This window comes from Prionailurus viverrinus, chromosome A3 (assembly GCF_022837055.1).
Source record: "Prionailurus viverrinus isolate Anna chromosome A3, UM_Priviv_1.0, whole genome shotgun sequence".
NCBI classification, from domain to species: domain Eukaryota; kingdom Metazoa; phylum Chordata; class Mammalia; order Carnivora; family Felidae; genus Prionailurus; species Prionailurus viverrinus.
Genome location: NC_062563.1, coordinates 14,581,815 through 14,593,107, shown reverse-complemented (window position 1 = coordinate 14,593,107; position 11,293 = coordinate 14,581,815). Strand labels below are relative to the sequence as shown.

The 11,293-nt window shown below is 43.6% G+C and overlaps 1 long non-coding RNA gene across 2 annotated transcripts in view; it reads right to left on the bottom strand.

Moving 5' to 3' along the window:
* LOC125163007 (uncharacterized) overlaps positions 1 to 10,620 on the bottom strand; it is a 58,987-nt gene extending 48,367 nt beyond the window's left edge. For both annotated transcript variants that reach the window (XR_007151231.1, XR_007151230.1), the window contains exons 1-2: positions 10,543 to 10,620; positions 8,121 to 8,179 (exon numbers count right to left, since the gene is read on the bottom strand). This is a non-coding gene — a long non-coding RNA (uncharacterized LOC125163007). The remainder of the gene's footprint in view (positions 1 to 8,120; positions 8,180 to 10,542) is intronic.
* Between the last annotated feature and the right edge of the window lie 673 nt (positions 10,621 to 11,293).

Below are 11,293 nucleotides of genomic sequence, written 5' to 3'. Positions count from 1 at the left end.
ATCATGTGCCTTGGTGTCTCTCCACGTTTCTCAAGTTTGGATTTGTGGGGCTCCCTGAATGTGTGGGTTTATAGTTTTCATTGTGTTGGGAAAGTTTTTGGTCATTATTCCCTCAAACATTTTTTTTTTCTGGTCCTTCCTTCTTTCTCCTCTCTTCCAGCTGCCCACGTACTCAGCCATGTGAAGTTGGTAAATCCTCTCACCTTTTTTTTTTTTTCTTTTCTTTCCTCTCGAGGACTTCTATTAATTGTCCTTCTATTCCAGCTTCCGAGTTCTTCAGCCCTTTTCCTCAAGTTCTCCAACCAGGATCTCCATGTTCCTGCTTTGTCTTTGCATAATTTTGCTATAAATGTGAACTATTAAGTTTATTTAAACCTTATACCTTCAAACCAGTTATTTCTACTTTGTTCTTTTTAATTCTCACCTGATCCTGTCTTATGTTATAATGACCTTTATCTTTTAGAAAATATTACTCCTGTCTGTTTTAAACTATTCCTCGGTACTCATCCATTTTCACTTCAGTACCTCTCAAGATCTAGAATGAGGAAGATCACAGAAACCCATGCTAGCTCACCATCTTGGCACTGTAAAATTTTTTATATTTATTAATCTATATAAAACTTTCTGTGTTCTGCAGAAATGCTCAAAATGATTTTTTTCCCTAGCAATTAACTAATTTTAATTTAGGTTTCTTTATCACAAAAGCTAGAACTTCTAGCCCCACACTCTGACAAAAAAGTGAAGTTTAACAGTGGGTCATCAAGATACTAGAAAACGATGTGCTTGTGCATCATAAAGCTTGAGTGTAGTGTGTGTATCAGAATTTGGGACTCCCTCTCATTTTGAAGAATCTACGCCTAGAATTCATTTCAAAAAAGTTTTACAAGGATGGATATATAAGATGTGCTTGGTGTTCTTTGAAGTAACAAAAATACAACTCAACCACCCAAGTAGAGCACTGGCCCAATCAATATTGACTCTGTCCTACAGTCAAATATATAAAATCTACATCAAACACCAGTAAAATTAAGAAGCCAGGTTTATATCTATTCATATAAAGACCCCCAATTTTATCGTTTAATGGAAAATATTTAAAGTATAATCACTTTTACAAATTGCTGTATCTATATGGCAGAGCTATTTTAAAGGATCTTAATGAAAATTAACCTTTACTCCCCGCTAGAATTTCATGTGATTCTTTTTAGATTCTTTAAGCTTTGGTGATTTGGTATTTAAAATTTTAACTACTCGCCTTTTTTTTTTTTTTTTTTTTTTTTTAACACGGTCACCAATGTAAGTATTTCAAGTTTACAGAAATCTTTCACGGGCCACCTGTTGGTCGTTTAAATTATTCTTCTACTTGGAGAATGGGTCTCTCCTTCCTCCTACCTCTCTGAAGTCCCCAGTCACTGAGCCGTTCCCTCCCCGTACCCCACTTACTAATGATCTTGATGTTTGTGGCAGTGCCTGAATTTAATTCGGCTTCCCTCCTGTTGTTCTCCCGACAGCATGTCAGCCAGCACTGGCCAGTTATCATGCCCTTAGTGAATCTGTGACTAGCATCAGACCGAGCTGTCACCATGCGAAATATCAAAAGTTCTGTACTTTTGTCCAGCCTTATGACTGTGAGGGCTGCGGCATGGCGTTCAGCCACCTCTCCCATCTTACTGGACATCGGAGAATTCACACGGTACAGAAAGCCCACAAACCGGGCCAAAACGCAGAGGCCTTCAGACATCCCTCATCCTTTACAACACTTCAAAGACTCTCTCTTCTGGATAAGCACTTGGAGTGTAACCAGTGTGGAAAAACCTTTAACAGGACTTCCAAGTTTATTCAGCACCAGGATGCGCACAGCAGTCTGAAGCCCTACACGTGTGGTGTGTGTCAAAAGGCCTTCAGGTTTCTCTCCTCCTTTAACGTTCACCACAGGCTTCACGTCGGCAAGAGACCAAACCTGATCCTCCACCAAAAACCTCATTCTCGAAAGAAACTCTTTGCCTGCAAGTCTTGTGGAAGGGCCTTTGACAGTTTCGCAGAGAAAATGCAGCACCAAAAAATTCACGTGAGAAAGCAGTGCTACACGTGTAACTATTGTAAAAAGGACTTCAGCCCGTACTCACAGTTTGTCCTCCATCAGAGGGTTCATACCGGAGAGAGACCCTACAAATGTAATGACTGTGACAAGTCCTACAAGAGCAGCTCCAATCTTAAAAAACATCAGAAAATTCACACTGGAGAGAAGTCCTTTTCATGTGACAACTGTGAAAAGGCCTTTACCCAGCTCATCGATCTGCAGCGTCATCAACACGTTCACACTGGAGAGAAACAGTACATCTGTAGCAGTTGTAAAAAGACCTTTGTCCGTTTCTCAGACCTAACTCAACATCAAAGAAGTCATACTGGAGAGAGGCCATACAAGTGTAATGTTTGTGACAAAACCTTTAAGTATCAGTCAAGCGTCATTAAACATCAGAAAACTCACTCTGAAGAGCGGCCCTTTACGTGTCCTGAATGCCAAAAGACCTTTCGCTTCTGCTCAGATTTTAACCGGCATAAAAACATTCATACCAAAGAAAAACTCTATAAATGTAGTGAGTGTCAAAAGGTCTTTAACAATAACTCAAATCTTAACAAACACATGAAAATCCATACTGGAGAGAAACCTTTTGTATGTAACCAATGTGGAAAAGCTTTTAGCTTAAACTCCAAACTTACTCGACATCAGAAAACTCATGATAAGAAACCCTGAACAGCTGTAAGAGGCAGAGAGGCCTTTCGAAAGCACTTACGCTTGGGTTCAATTCCCCATTCTAGCAAAAGAGGTCAATGTGGAAAAAGGTTTTTGCTCAAAGCCTTTTGTGTAAAACATCAGAGAAACAGAAATATGTGTATGTTGAAGAGACGGAGATGGGATTAGAAATGTACTCTATATATTGCATTGACTGGATTTTTTTTTTTTTTTTTGAGCAAAAATGGCTGCACATGTTCACCAGAAACAGGAAATTGTAGAAGGCTGCTCCTATCATGAAAAGTAGGCTAGGAGGGGGCTAGAAGGGTGGAGCGAAAAGAATGCTGGTTTTGTTGCTTGTTCATAATCTATTTTCGCTGGATGAATAAAAAGCCTATTTTTAATGGAGCCAGCTCTCTAAAGATGTAAACTTTTGTAGGGAGACGATCCAACCTGAATCTAAGCATAAATAAGGGGGCAGGGGAGGGGAAAGCCTTCTCTTTGGAATTAGAACTATCAAAAAAGAAGAAACTTCGCCAATGGACCATGAAAGAGGAAAAACTGATCGTGATTTAAATTTGTTTTTTTAGTGTTGATTCATTTTTGGGAGACTGAGAGATCATGACCAGGGGAGGGGCAGAGAGAGAGGGAGACCCAGAATTCGAAGTAGGCTCCAGGCTCTGAGTTGTCAGCACAGAGCCCAAAACGGGGCTTGAACTCACGGACTGTGAGATCATGATCTGAGCTGAAGTCGGATGCTTAACAGACTGAGCCACCCGGGCACCCAAGCTGATCATGATTTGAAGGCTAAAAAGCTAAGAGCGGACATAAGAAATCTAAAGGTTGTTGGTTGGGGGCGTAACGGCTTCTCCCTCTAGTCAAAGCAGATATAACTCTGGAACATCCAGCCTCCCTGAGTAGTTACACACTGCTTTGATGTATCTAGAGAACCAAAAGAGATGGACGAATGGCAACAATTCTAGTTAGATTCAGGACACAGAGTATCTATTACTTGCCGTGTAATTTGAAGTAAGTTGATTTCCTGTATGCTTTAATGAATAAATACTAAGTCTTCTAGTTATGTGCTAACACGGGTGTATGATGCTGAATCCATTTGGGCCTTGGGTCAGAAATCTAATTATACTTCCCTGAATCGGTTCCCATCATTACTGGTAGCAACTTCGAGCTGTTCAGCCAGGTGGGACAGGTGTGGCCTAACAAGTCTGTTTAACGACTGGCCTCGATCCACAGAAAGTGACGGGAAGACCGAATCCTGTTTCTTCTGTTATTCCCATGTCTTTCTGCTTTCCTAGATGTTACAGTGGCTGCCACAGAGCTAAATCGTGTAATCCCCAGACGTGGCCCCCTCCTCGTCTTATTCCTTATGTGTTTATCTCTAAGAAAATTGTGTGTGTGTATGCATATATATATATATGTGTGTGTGTGTGTGTATATATATATATGCGCACACACACGTGTGTATATGTATGTGTGATATATATATGGCTTACCTTTATAAGTAAGACCCCTTATAGTTTTATAGATTAAGTTATAAGCTGAAGATACAATTGAAATAAGATTTTTTTGTTTTTTGCTCTTACAACTGAAATAAGTTTTTGAAATGAGTACAGAATCAGGGCACCTGGGTGGTTCAGTCCGTTAAGTGTCCAACTCTTGACTTTTGGCTCAGGGCGTGATCTTACGGTTGTGCCATTGAGCCCCGTGTCGGGGCTCCTATGACCCCCTTCCAGAGTTTGATGAGTTTATTAGAGCAGCTCACAAAACCCAGGAAAAGTGTCCTTGCTGTTCACCAGTAGATTATTGCGTTTCTCGCTCTCCTCCCTCTGCCCCTCCCCTGCTCACTTGTTCTCTCCCTCTCTTAAAAAAAAAAAAAAATCATCCACACTTATCAATACAACTATAGAAGTAGAAATGGTTAGGGGCGCCTGGGTGGCGCAGTCAGTTAAGCGTCCGACTTCAGCCAGGTCACGATCTCGCGGTCCGGGAGTTCGAGCCCCGCGTCAGGCTCTGGGCTGATGGCTCAGAGCCTGGAGCCTGTTTCCGATTCTGTGTCTCCCTCTCTCTCTCTGCCCCTCCCCCGTTCATGCTCTGTCTCTCTCTGTCCCAAAATTACATAAACGTTGAAAAAAAAAAAAAAGAAGTAGAAATGGTTATTGGGATCAAGAGAAAAAAATTTGTGCGGTGGACTCCTTACTCCTAAACTTGGTTCTCAAAATTCTAGGTTAGAGTTAAAATTAAACGAACTATTTCACGTGCTTCAAATCCATTAACCTTTCCAACATGGCTCCTATCAGGATCAAACTGCTAATTCTAAAGTCTATAAGAAAAGAAAGAAGCTTAATAGAACAGAACATCTTCTGAAAAGTCTTGTCCTCCAAATTTGCCATCACTAAGCTCAACAGAAATTTCGATCTCAACAAAAATTCTCCTCATATACTTTTTTAGATCTGCCATGTTTTCTGGGGGCTATCACTAATTAGAAGCCATAATTCCTCAATTACAAGAAAAAGAAAAAAGTCCTCATGCAAAAGTTAGGCTATTCGAGACATTATAAAATTTCAGCACAAATTTTTGTTTTCTGCTTATTTCCAATTGAATTTTTAATATTAAAATCACATAAGATGTTTACATTGTTTAACTGGAGTTGTTGGTGTGATAAATAAAGGAGAGCAAAGTTATAAATGCTTATTTATTTTTTTGAAGTTTATCTAATTTGAGAGTGAGAGAAAGCGCAAGTGGGGAGGGGCAGAGAGGGGAGAGCAAGAATCCCAAGCAGGTTCCACACTGGCAGCGCAGAGCCTGAGGCAGGGCTCGAACTCACGAACTGTGAGATCATGACCTGAGCTGAAGTCAGATGCTTAGCCAACTGAGCCATCCAAGTGTCCTTAAAGGCTTCTATTTATTTTTTTTTAATTTTTTTTTCAACATTTATTTATTTTTGGGACAGAGAGAGACAGAGCATGAACGGGGGAGGGGCAGAGAGAGAGGGAGACACAGAATCGGAAACAGGCTCCAGGCTCCGAGCCATCAGCCCAGAGCCCAATGCGGGGCTCGAACTCACGGACCGAGAGATCGTGACCTGGCTGAAGTCGGACGCTTAACCGACTGCGCCACCCAGGCGCCCCTAAAGGCTTCTATTTAAACTTGAAATGTCATCTGAATACTAACCTAGTGTATACAACTAAATTTTTTTTTTGCTTTTAATCACAAAATTCTTATTTACTTTGTTTTCATTGTCACACATCTGAAGATATAATCTAACAGGATGTTTGTTGGTTGAGCTGAAGTCTTAACCTCCATGTGCAGAGACACTCTGTCCTCCTGTGTTTCTCCTTTACTCTCACGCAACGACCACACTAGCCGTGCGGGGGGGGGGGGGGGTCCCACACCAAGCAATTCTGTGACCTGGGCCAGGTATCCTGCAGTGTAACTCAATTCCGATCCTATGTACTTGGAGACAGTGTCACATCCCACAGGTTAAGGGTTCAGTCCCACAAGACTGCCCACCCCCCCCACGCCAATCATGACACCAGGTCGTCATCTGTGTTGACCCTTCAGCTACAAATCAGAGGGTCTATGATCCCCTTCTCGAGTTTGATGAATTTGTTAGAGCAGCTCACAAAACCCAGGGAAAGCGTCCTTGCTGTTCACCAGTTTATTATAAAAAGAGATAAAGGGTAAGGACGAACATCTTACTGGAAGAGATGTGGGGGACCTGCTATGCGAAGGGGCACAGGGCTTCCATGTCCGTCCTGGGGCCGCCACTCTCCCAGCATCGCCATGCTTTCAGTAACCTGGAAGGTCTCCGAAGCCCATGCATTGGCATTTTTGTTACAGAGGCTTCATCATGTAGGCATGATGGATCGTGAACTCCATGTTTAGCCCCTCTCCCCTCTCTGGAGAATGGGGGTGGGCTGAAAATTTCAAGCTTCTAATTGTGGCTTGGTCCTTCTGGTGACTATCTCCCATCCAGGAGCCCACCAAGAGTCACCCCATTACAAGAAAAGACACCACGGTCAACGATGAAACTCTAAGGGGTTTAGGAGCTCTGTGCCAGGAACCAGGAGCAGAAATCAATATATGTATTTTCTATTATCTCACCCTGCTACTTGCAAATGTGACCTTATTTAGAAATAGAACCTTTGCAGATAAAATCAAGATGAGGTCAAAATCCAATCGACGAGGTCCTTATGAGAGTCAACACAAAATAACTGCTGTTGGATGAACGTTTTTCCCTGTATTAAAGATTGAGTTATCGGGGCACCTGGTGACTCAGTTGGTCGAGTGTCCAAGTCTTGATCTTGGCTCAGGTCATCTCCTGGTTCGTGGGATCGAGTCACAAGTCAGGCTCTGCACTGACAGTGCAGAGCCTGCTGGGGATTCTCTCTCCCTCTCTGTCTGCCCCTCCCCCACGCATTCTCTTTCTCTCCCAAAATAAACTTAAAATTTTTTAAATATTAAAAAATAATAAAGATCACATTATCTCTGAAGACAATTCAACTTTCGTAGAATGCAAAGTGGGAGTAAGTGCACAGCATACTATAATCAGCTGTACACATATAAGCAATGTTGGATATTTGCATGAAATCAGTGGCTCTTAGATGATTTTTAGGGAGGGGTCTAAAATAATTTAGAAATTGCCAAGCTAGATTATATTATAATCTATATTATCGACTGTCAGAGGCAACAGATTCAATAAAGCATGGACTGGAAAACACCCACTGGGTGTGAAAATATTTAGGCTACTGCCAACTTTGACCAGATCCATGGGAGGGGTGGGAACAGATACAAGACTACATGAAGTGAGTTGAAATGAGACCGTCAAGTGAGGACGTTTTATCCACAGAACAGAACACTGCATTGTTCCCTCTAAGCCTGTTTCAAAGATAAAGCTGAAAGAAATAGTTACAGGGCACTATTTGGGGAGCATGCAATCCATTATTCTAGTTTTTATCCCTGGATAAAAACTAGATCACAGGGAATCATCTGCATGGTGTCTATTCAGATGACAATGAATCGGTCCCCTCTAATAACGGAGAACGAAAGTCACAGAAAACCCATTGCCTTGGCAAGACTGGCCTCTGTGTCAGTTATTCAGAGACCATCTAAGAAAATGACAAGAAAGCCATTCAAATAGCCAGTGTAAAACCTAGTTCATATTGTCTGGGCCTTTCTGGTACAACTTGAATAAGTCCATAGGAACATAAGATTTCTGTATATTTATGCCAGCCTTTCCGGTGGTGATCTGATACTTTTCTCTGATGCTTTATTTTACACGTTTCTACTATTTCATCTGCATGTACAAATTACTATCGGCCTCCTTGAAATCCACTGTAAAATGTGGGAGGTCAAGCCCTAAACAACTTACCTGGGATTTGTTCATTGTCGGATGCTCTTGAGAAAGGGCCAAGAGTGGTGATACCAGAGCTGGGTAAGGAAGAATGAGGAATGGAATCATGAGAGGTCTGGGTAACTCAGCGGCTTAGGATTACTTATCAAGAGAGTGGTCCTTTGACCAATCTGGTGACTGATTATCCACTTGTCCATTTACTTAAAAAAAATTTTTTTTTTACTGTGTATTTATTTTTGAGAGAGAAAGACAGAGTGTGAGTGGGTGAGGGAGAGGGAGACACAGAATTCGAAGCAGGCTCCAGGCTCTGAGCTGTCAGCACAGACATGGACGCGGGGCTCAAACTCACAAACCGTGAGATAAGACCTGAGCTGAAGTCAGATGCTTAACCGACGGAGCCACCCAAACGCCCCTCCACTTGCCTGTTTATAATTCTGAAATGATCACAGAGAACTTTTCTTACCGAGTGAATATAAACCGTTGTTTTTTTATGGAATTACCATCAATTTAAGCCTTTGAAAAAATCAGAAAGAACCTGTGTGCAATAACTGGAACAATAAAATTTAGGATATACAAAGTTTGGAACACTTTTCCAGCATTAAAGACACTAGGATTACAATACTTCTCGGCACAGGAAATGTTGAAATGATGTCATTTACCTATTTTCCTACTAATATTTTTTAGCCGCTTGAGGGCAGAGAATCCAGAAGCTCAGAAAGGAGAGCAAGTGTTTTCAGATGTTTGCCTTTTTGTCTGGCCTCTCTTAGATGAAGTTTCACAAGAGGAGCTTTTGCTGAGAAACTTGCTTTAACCTAAATGTGGGAGACGATAGAGCCCTGACCTGGAAATCGAGACTTGGATTCAGTTCTTGGCTGTTACCAGCAAACTGTGTACCTGGATATTTACTTTCTGAGTTCTACTTATAAGATAAGGCAGCGTGGGGTGCCTGGGTGGCTCAGTCATTTGAGCATCTGGCTCTTGATCTCGGCTCGGGTCAGGATCTCACGGTTTCGTGAGTTCAAGCCCCACATGGGCTCTGAGCTGGTGGCGTGGAGCCTGCTTGGGATTCTCCCCATTTCTCTGCCCCTGCCCCACCTGCATTCTCTGTATCTCTCAAAGTAAATAAATAAATAAGCTTAAAAAAAATAAGGCAAAGTTACAGTTTTAGAAACCTTCTCTTTACCTCCACTGCGATTCTATAAGGGGGCCATTCAATGAATACCAAGGGTGGTGGTAAATATGGTCTGAGCAGCTCAGAATAAACAGAGAGTGGAGGGTACAGGGAATGACACATATGTGCTTGGGAAGTGATGAGAAACCATTTCCTTGGCTATAGCTGCTCCCTATTCCTTCCTTTCCCTCAACCCATAGCCCCCAAATCCTTCAGGAAAGTGTCTTTTCGTATCAGATTCTCATTCTGCCCATTCCCTTCAATTGCAGCTCACATCGTTCTTTTGAAAGTTGAACTAAAGTTGTGCTGAGCTACAATTACGGTGTTATCGCCCAGACTTTGCTCACACCAGAGGGGGAAATTGTGGCCAGTAACTTGAGCACGTTCCTTTCCAGGATTCTTCTGCCTCCACACTGAAAGTCTAGGGAGAGGTTTCAGTTCAGGAATATGTTCTTCCCATCGTGGTTTCTGTTCCCGAGGCCTGCTGCTTCCTACTTCACTGGACTGGTTTTGTGTCAGCCTGGGCCTTGGAGCCACATTTCCAGCAGCTGGAACTTACACTTGGGAGTCCCAAGGGTCAAGTGCCTGGTGGGCTGGACCTGTGGCCATTTTACAGGTGAGGAAACAGGATTGGTCTAAATAACACGCCCTGGGATGCGATGCTGTTTTGTGACAGGACCTGACCTGAACCCAAACATCAGGCTCTTAAAATCTTATGCAATGCTGCCAACATCTCCGCCCGCACCCTCTAGTCCCTCCTCACTGAACTCTCGTCCAGTCAATTCTGCACCCTGGCCATTCCCTTCAACCGTAGCTCGCATCTTTATCCCAACAGATCGTTAGTGTAAAACAACTAACCTAACAATAACAGTATTTATTTCTCATAATGATTATGTGTTCCCTTCCCTGCTGCCCTCTAGCCCGACAGCCTGCAAAGCCAAGGGCATCAGAGAAACTTCTGGAATCAGGCTTTAGTCACTTGGATGCACAAACCTTCCACCCTCACAGAGCACCTTCTTCAGGCAAAGAAGGGCTGCAGGGAGCGCCCTCCCTGAGGCCTGGGGGTCAGGGGCTCAGCCAGGCTCTCGCCGCCCGTCTCCCGGACCACTGGAAACCCGCTTCGGGGCCTCCCTGCTGAGGGAGGCGGAGGGGGGGGGGGGTAGGGCGCGTCCCCCCTCGTCGGACCGAGGCCAGCCCCGCCCCTCCTTCTCTGCGACCCCCGAGGGTCCGGAGGCCCCCACCAGCCCTTCCCGCAGCTCCCCGGTGCACCTGCTTCGCTTCCACTTCGCACCAAGTACAGCGAACAGCGGAACCCGAGCAGCTCGGAGCCGGCACGACCCGCCCCCGGAAGGACCTGGAGAACCGGAAGGAGCGCCCAGGTAGAGCACCAGCATCTGTACATGCGCAGAAGGAGCCTCCGGGCGGCCCTTCCCAGGCTTACCTAAGGGGCGATTGTCGGCTTCCGAACTACAGTCCCCATAAAGCACTGCGGCCCCGCCCCGCGCGCCCCCCCCCCACCCCCCCGCTGAAGGATTTCTCCAGGAAGGTCGACTTTGATTACCGGGCTTGGCTGATCGCTTATTAACTATTCATACAAGGAGAAAAGTTGCTTATTAACTTCGTCGAAGACTATAGCTGAGAAGCGAAGATTACAGCCTCGGAAATGTCCACCCAAACGTGAATGATTCCAAAATCTTTATCTTCCTCCTAAACTTTTCTTCTTCTTTAAGCCGTTTATCTTATTCTTTCTACTGTTTTTCCCACTGAGCATCAGAAACAACACACGGGAATGACCCTACGAACATTCTACATGTGATAAATTCTTCTTTATAGGGGGGCGATCAGAAGAATGTAGCCGTACAGTGAAGCCTTCACCCACTTTGGTGGATCCCTACAAATATTTTGAATGTGTGAAAGCGTGGTAGAATTCAAACATCTATCCAGGAATTCACGCTGAAAGAAAATCTATGGGAGTGTAGTAATAATAATAAAAAGTATGGTATACTCTTAAATACCACAA